Genomic DNA, 8,422 nt, shown 5'->3' with positions numbered 1-8,422 from the left:
TGTGAAATACATCTTTGGAACCATCATAGGGATTGTATTGTGTCCTTTATCATTTTGTAGTGTCCTTTTTTGTCTCTCACTACAGCTCTGTGTATCTTTTGATCAGAGATAGGTCTCTTGGAAGTAGCCTATATGTGGGTCTTATTTTATTACCCATTCAGCCAACCTATGTTTTTTGGTTGGAGCATTTAAGCCATTTACAGTTAAGGTGATTATTGATAGATACGTATTTAGTGCCATTTTATTGTTAGACTATTTTTCTCTGTTTTTTTCTTTCATTATTTCTCCTTCTTCTCCTCTTTCTCCTCTTCTGCTGCCTCCCCCTCTTTTTCTTCCTCCCCCTCCCCCTCCTCCTCCTCCCCCTCCTCCTCCTCCCCCTCCTCCTCCCCTTCCTACTCCTCCTCCCACTCCTCCTCCTCCTCCTCCTCTCCTTCTTCTTCCTTCTCCTTCTCCTTCTTTCTTCAAGCAAGACCTTCTACACTTGTTTCAGTGATTGTTTGGTGATAACAAACACCTTTAGCTTTTTCTTGTGTGGGAAGCTCCTTATTTTACCTTTCCTTTCCTTTCTTTTTGTTTTATTTTATTTTTTAAAGTATATTTTATTGATTATGCTGTTGCAGTGGTCCCAAAACTCATAGACATAGAAAACGGTATGGTGATTATCAGAGGAAAAAGGGGGCAGAGAAAAATAGAAGAGGGTAAAGATGGGATAAATGGAGACCAAAGGAGACTTCACTTTGAGTGGTGAACATACAATATAATATACAAATGATGTATTACAGAATTGTATACTCCAAACCTATATAATTTTATTATTCAATGACACCCCAATAAATTCAATAATTTTTTAAAAACTAATGGGTTTACATCAGTATTTCCAATTCAATTTTAACATTATTCTATTTTAAAGCAATTACTTGATTTTATAATTGTATCTTTTCCTTTATATTGAAAGTCTTAGGTGAGGTTCCATGGTGTAATGGTTAGCACTCTGGACTCTGAAAGTCTTGACCACCAACAACATTGCTTTAGCTTATAATATAAAGAAAATAATTTTGTTTTCTCTTACAATATAAAGAAAATAACAGTATCAATATTGCTACCACTAATAAAATCAAATGAGGTTTAATTTTTTGTGAGTTTTGTAGCATAGGTTAATTTTAATGGAAGAATAAATTTAATTACTTTTTTGTTGATCTCATTTAATTACTTTCTTTTGAAATATGTCTTGTCTGTATTGTTTTTGTTATAGGTTGATAATTTTGGATTTAAGACTGATACAACTTTTAATCATCAGTAATTAACAGCTCACTAACACTAGAAGAAAGAGGGTGGATCAATACTTTTCCTTACTGGTAATGAAGGGGACATTATCTGGTTTTGCAACAATATGATATATGCAGATTTGTGAAGTTCCTATGCTCTATTTATTTTTTATTATAAATAACTGGAAAACTATTTTGCAGTATATATGATCAAGTATTACTGTAGTTAACTGAGAAGTTCATTAAAAAAATAATGAAGGTAAATTCAATAAAAAAATAGTTAAAAAAAACCATGAATAAGCATTTCACAAAAGAATAAATACAGATATCCAATAAGCCTGCATGTTCAGCCTTAAAGAATTATACACGAAAAGAATGAAATATTGTATCTAGACAATTGAATTTTAAAAGATTTTTTTATTTTAGCTTTTCTCTAGAGTGAACAAGGATATGAGGGAAATGAAGACATAAATATTATCTCATATAGTTATTTTACTGAATTTTGTTTATATTATGGTCTCTGGAATGTAAATACAAAGGCACAAATTTTCATATATTTGTTCAGTATTAAATGCTCAGAGTCCAGGACTGCGAGGTATACAGTAGGTGTTCAATAAATATTTGTTAAATAAATGGATGAATAAAACCTGATCAAAGCCAATGCAAATAAAAAAATACAAGTTTAATTGTCAAATAGGAATTGACCAAGTTGAAGTTGCAGCTATATATTAATTTAGCTTTACTGTTTTATAGTTTTTCTTACATTAATGAGAGTTAAAAATGGTATAGTTGTTAGCTTGCTTTCTTTACTATATTTTCTATTAATTTTATAATAATATTTAAGACCATTAATGAAACTTAATTTAGAAGGATACGTGAGAGGAAGAAATTTTTCTTTTTAATGTGCCTGGGCTATGACTAGGAAATGTGACCTTTCAACCAAAACATAGATACGAATTATTAAACTGGGGACTGAAACATATTTTCTCCACTGCCAATGTCTGGTGTCATATCTGGTACTCAGGGTGTCTCAGTAAATGCTCAACTGAATTAAACTGAAAGCAAAGGTATGAACCTAATTATACGGTGTTTTCACCTGCCACCTTTCTGATTATTTCCTCAGGAATGTTAAGGTCTACATATGTTACTTGGTAATAGAATAATTCCCTGAGCAATGAGATGCTGGGATGTCTATCCTCTTAGATCAGAGACGGAGGAAGTCAGAACTCATCTTCTGTGAGATTCCTGAGCTGGCATTCTGTGAATCAGCTGGGCCTGTGCCCTTTCTCTTTCTTCTGTGACTTCCCTTTTATGCCAAGGTCACAGGGCAGCTTCTCCAGCCCAGTTGTTTTCCCAGCTCCTGTTCTTCCGTGTCAGAGGCAGGGAGCTGTCGCTGGCGCCCCCGGCCCCCGCTGCTGTCACGGGCACTGCAGTGTAACTGCAGGCTTGCCCGGGAGTGTGGCCTCAGAAGTGGTAGAAGGGAATAGACAGTGTAGGAGGAGCAGTTCCAGAGAACTGAGCAGATAGAGCCCGACCCTAGAATGACAGGTCCTAGTCCTTCCCCATCATACACTCTGTTCTTTACTTACTAAAAAGTTCCAGTTGCGTATTCACATGTTCTAAACATTCATTTATTGAGAGGCAATATATCATAGCAGTCGACAGTGAAGACTCCAGCTGATTGACAAGGTTTGAATTTTTGTTTTCCCATTATCTTTTGTGACTCTGGGTGAGTTTCTTATTCGGTGCCTCAGTTTTCTCATCTGCTATGTGAGTATGATAATAATGTCTAGCTTACAGAGTTATTGTGAGGACTGAATAAGAATCAGGCGCTTAGAACAATGCAGGCAAGCATGTTACCAAATATTAATATATTATGTGGACCTCGTTTGAAAAATAAAATGCCCCAGAAGTTGAGGCAAATAGTCATTTACTACAATGTGAATCAGTTCAATTAAATTGCTTCCCCTCAACACCTGGGGTCAAGTCCACAGCGGTCTGGCTGTTGTGACGGATGGTCCTTTCCTTTAAGGAGCTCATAGTCTGGTAGGATAAGAGGCACGTGTAAGGAAACACTGCAGTGCGGTAACAGAGGTCTATCCCTAGCACAGGGGTGTTGAGAGGAGGGCGCGATCACCGCCACGGCGAGGCAGGCAGAGGGTGGGAGCTTGAGCTGGGTGTTGCAGGGTCCACAGGCAAATGGCAGGGAATGAGCAGGGTGTTAAGGGGAGGAGTGAAGTTACTGAGATCATCACAGACATCAGGTTAAATTCTCCATATTCACATGCATACAGCTCTTTCAATTGTCATTACTGATCAAAACAAAAACTTTTAGAAGTTCCTAGCCTTTGTCAGAGAGCAGCAGTACATTAAAAAGCAAAACTCTGCAATAGGGATGACAAATAGTTTTCATGTGTGCTAACTCTAAATCTAATTGATGGATGCTGGCTGCCTAGAATGCTTGCTTGAGAACATCCTGAGGACGCCTCTGATAAGAGTGAAAAATTGCAGTGACTGATTAATGACCGGCATTATGTGTGGAAATAGGAATGTCTTACAACACTGGGTGATTGTGCTCTGGAGACAGACAGCCCATGTGTGAATTTTGATGCTGCCACTTTCTAGCTGTTTGACCATGACAGGTTATTTACACTTTTGTACCTCAGTGACCTTGTCTGTAAAATGGGAATAATCAAAATGCATAGCTCTTAGATTGTTGTGAAAATTAAGTGAATTGATACTACATATAATGTGTTTACAGCGGTGCCTGACACATTGTAAGCACTCAATTAATATTACCTGTTTCTAGTTTCTATTTTCAACTACATAAGATTAATGTAAAACCCAAGTGAGTTGGGTATGCTTATTTATATTGTTTTCTCTTTTATGTTGTAAATGTCTATGAGTAGGCAATGAACTTAGATATTGTCAACTCTTAAAACAGTACAATTTTAAGACTACTTTAGAAATTATGTTGATTCTATGGCTAGAATGTCAGAATAAGGGACGTTGGAATGAAGTGTGATTGAGCAACTTGGGCTGATTTATAATTGTTTCATTTTAATACAATATAAGATTGATGTGAAACAGTAAAATAGCAACATTATCATTTATCTGTAGAACAAATACAAATTAGGCAGTTTTCAGAGACCTCTTATTGGTCTGATTTAACATGTTTAAATATGAGTTGCAAAAAAAATTTTAATGACTTTTTCCATATCTTGATTTTATGTTTTGGATTTGTAAATTGTTCCTAGGGGTTCATGTGGGATGTGGCTGAGGAACTGAAAGCTATGTTGGTGTTTGCTGAACAGAGATACTATGGAAAGTTGCTACTCTTTGATGCCAACTCATTCAGGTGAGTTTGCTTATGCTTTTTACTTTTAAGTTAAAAGTTTGTTTAAATTTTAGGGCGTTTTCTAAATACAATTCCACTGTGAAAAAGAAGTAATAGTTTTAACTTGAACTGCCCAAAATTTCAATGATTTGTATTTTATCTTTCACTTTTATATACATTTTGAACAGATTGAGACTTTTTAAAACCATATTCTTATCATTTCTAATGTTGACCAGTCTTTAAGATAGTGTGATGAGGCCAGCCTTCCCAGGTGAATCTTAATCTATTGCCATAGAGATGGTGGGGGGAACATTCCATTGTTTCTAAAATGTTGGTGAATTATACTCTTAAATTATTGTGCCTACCACTGCGAAAAAATATAATGAGAAGTGAAATGTTTAATTATGTGTTTTTCAGTAAAATAAAGACATTCTCTATGATGCAATGAGGCCAACAGGCTACTTTGATTCCCTTTTGGCCTTACCTGTTCTCACAGGGAGCTTTGGGCTTGGCCATAGACTTTACACCTAATAAACCAGGACACCTTCTCTTCAACTGAGTCATTCCTGTAATATCCTTGTGATTCTGGCTATATGATTTTTCCGTCTGTACTACTATTTACTTGATATTTTCCCATAAGCAACTCACTTTTCAAACTTAGCACTACATTAACAAGGGCTTTATGTACTAGTTATATTTTCTAAATTATATTAAAACAAGTATTAAATTAAAAATGTTTGTGTAATACCTAAGTTCATCATACATACCATCAGTATGCATATACCATGCCTTTGAGGAACTCTGAGTTAGACGATTTTGAGGTGAATTATTTTTCTAGGCTGCCTATTTTGAAAGGAGTTTTTTATTTTTGTTCTTAGAGGTTTTATTTTTCTGTATTATAAATAAATAAAAAATCCTTTTTTAATGATAAATGATAAGCAAATGATTCATTGGTTTTTGTTGGGCTGCATTGAAAACTATTGTGTAGCTTATTTTTTTGCATAATTATCTGATTGGGAGGAGGTGGCAGGTCCTGAAACCACTGGGAAGTAGTCAGCTTGTTGCAGATAGAAACATAGCCTCCTCCCTTAGGTCCCTATGGCTCATACTTTGTTAGCAAAATAGAGTTAAGTGCTCTCTTTGATATATTTTTTATCCTTGTGTGCTCACAGAATTTGTCAGTTGTGTGGGATAATAGAAATATTCTGCAAGGATTGGGGAAAAAAATTCACGCAAGTGTATAAGTGCCATGAAAACAAAGTAAAGAATAGTGACAGACAATGAGAGGGGAGGTGAGGAGTCAGAAGGTAAAGGCATAGGTGATGTGCATAGGTGACGTACATAGGAACAATGGGAACCGTGTGATCCTGAATGTGCCAAATGGTGGGAAGAGTCAAACAGAGTGGTGAGACCAAAGCATGAAGGTCCAGTAGGCTAGCCTAATGTAGGTATACAGCTGTATCAGTTATCTATCACTGTGTACCTATTTCCTCAAGCCTTAGTGGCTTAAAACAACAACAAACATTTATTATCTCACAGGAATTAAGAGTGGCTCAGTTAGGTGGTTCTGTTTCAGGGGCTCTCATGAAATTAAGATGTTATTTGGTGCTGCAGTCATCCGAAGGCGTGACTGTGGCAAGACGTCCCTCTCCTCTCATGGAGGGTCCACATGAGTGACAAACTGCTACTGGATGTTGGTGAGACGCTTCAGCTTGTCTCCCCCTGAGTTTCTGCAAAGGCCTGCTTGAAGAGCCTTGCAACATGGAAACCAGCTTCCCTCAAAGTTGACAATGCAAAGAGAGCAAGGTGAGACTACTGTGCTTTTTATGACCTAAGATTGGAACTCACAAATCATTTCTGTCACACTCCATTTGTTAGAATCAAGTCACTAAGTCCAGCCCAAGTTCAAAGGGAGATGAATTAGGCTTCACCTTTTAAAGGGAGATACCTCATTATTATGTGAGCTTCACCTCCCTCCATTGCAGTGAGAAAATTGTCCCTAAGCAGGGAGCTAGATGTTCATGGAACTTACTTTATGAGTATCCTTATCTGAGCTATCAGTGTCTTGTGTTGTTGTTCTACAAGGCCAGAAAATAGTGGTTTTATAGGTTTTTTCTCTCTTTAATTTTATAGTTTACAAGAGGCAGGCTATTTGTTTTAGATGTTAGTATATCAGACATAAAAAGTTTTCTGATAAAGGAGGATGAATTTTATTTTTACTAATGATACTTATTTCAGTTTTCCACATGTTTTAGTTTACCATTGTCTACAAGGTAGCTATTTTAAAAGTTTGAAGATTTGAAATAAAAGTTATAACAGTTGTCTGATAAGCTTAGTATTATATTCCATCACATTTGCTCTTAAATATATTTACATTTATTTCTATTGTTTCTACAAACTCAGCAAGGTATTTGATAAAAAGCACTTAATAGAAAATTGTATTTGAATGCAAAATACATTATGTTCTTTCCACAAACTCAAAATCACTTTAAATCAGCATTGCTAGGGCTTTGACCAGGCGTTTTAACACAATTGCCTAGAAGTCTATTTGGAGAAAAGCTTATCTGACTCTGTCTTCTTTTTTTTCTGGATCTATACTATGCCTAAACTGCTATTATGCGCACACTCATACCAATGTTCTTTGTTATTTATTTATTTACTTTTAGGATTCCAGACACTTGAATTTTCTGACATCAGAACAAGCTCTGGCTGGTTTTGCAGAGTTAATCAAACACTTGAAAAGGACAATCCCAGGAGCTGAAAATCAACCTGTCATTGCCCTGGGGGGCTCTTATGGAGACATGCTTGCAGCCTGGTTCAGGATGAAATATCCCCACATGGTGGCTGGGTAAATGCATTTATTTGGACATGAGAACTTCTAAATGGTTGTCAAGGCAAACTTAGAGATTTGTTTTGGGTAAAACATGTTCCATTCTATTATACTGAGATTTCTAGTTTCTATCTCATTAATAGGGATTATTTTTTCTCACCATTTTTGTTCAATATCAGTGTTAATTTTAAAACTTGAATTTGATGAGTTACCTTTTTTTCCCTTTTTTCTTTCCTTGTTTTATTACCATTAAGAGCTCTTGCAGCCTCTGCCCCTAACTGGCATTTTAAGGATACAGTACCTTGTGGTGTATTTATGGAAATTGTAACTACAGATTTTAGGAAAAGTGGCCCCGATTGTTCAGAGAGCATCCACAGGTCCTAAGTTGCCATTAATTGACTTACAAGAATGGGTAAGCTTTAAGGGAATGGAATCATTTTTCAGCCTTTCCTTTGTTAAATTCAACATTCCCACTTTTTCTTTAAACATTTTATTTAAGTATAACATACATATTTAAAGATAACATACTTTCTTAAGTACACAAATCAAAATACACAGCTTAATAAATTTTCACAAAGCGAATATAAAGTGTAATCACCATCAAAAAATCCCCTCAGAAATGTACTTGTGCCCTTCCCAGTCACTACCTCAGCATTTCCCAGGCTAACCACTATCTGGACTCCTAAAACCATAGATTAATTTTGCTTGCTCTTGATTTTTTTAGTCACTGGAATTGCATAGTATGTAATTGTGTGTGTCTGCTATTTTTGTTTAATGCTGTGTTCGTAAGACATATCCATTTGTTTTATTTAGTTGTAGTTGGTGTCTTCTTATTGCTCTGTAGTGTTCCACTTGTTTGTTTATTTATTTCAATAGTATCTTTAAAACAGGGATTAATTCAAAATATAAATTTTGGTATGCTCCATGAGGATAAGCAGCATATTAATCATAGGATTATCCAGTTGCTCTAAAAATATCTTACTGAATGTT

At 35.7% G+C, this 8,422-nt stretch overlaps 1 pseudogene; it reads left to right on the top strand.

The window, feature by feature from the left end:
• The first annotated feature begins 4,522 nt into the window (after positions 1 to 4,522).
• LOC129072698 (lysosomal Pro-X carboxypeptidase-like) overlaps positions 4,523 to 8,422 on the top strand; it is a 28,695-nt pseudogene continuing 24,795 nt past the window's right edge.

The sequence above is a fragment of the Pteronotus mesoamericanus genome, unplaced genomic scaffold, assembly GCF_021234165.1.
Source record: "Pteronotus mesoamericanus isolate MK-2021 breed Mesoamerican mustached bat unplaced genomic scaffold, CSHL_Meso_final contig_33, whole genome shotgun sequence".
Lineage (NCBI taxonomy): Eukaryota > Metazoa > Chordata > Mammalia > Chiroptera > Mormoopidae > Pteronotus > Pteronotus mesoamericanus.
This window is presented reverse-complemented; position numbering and strand designations above follow the sequence as displayed.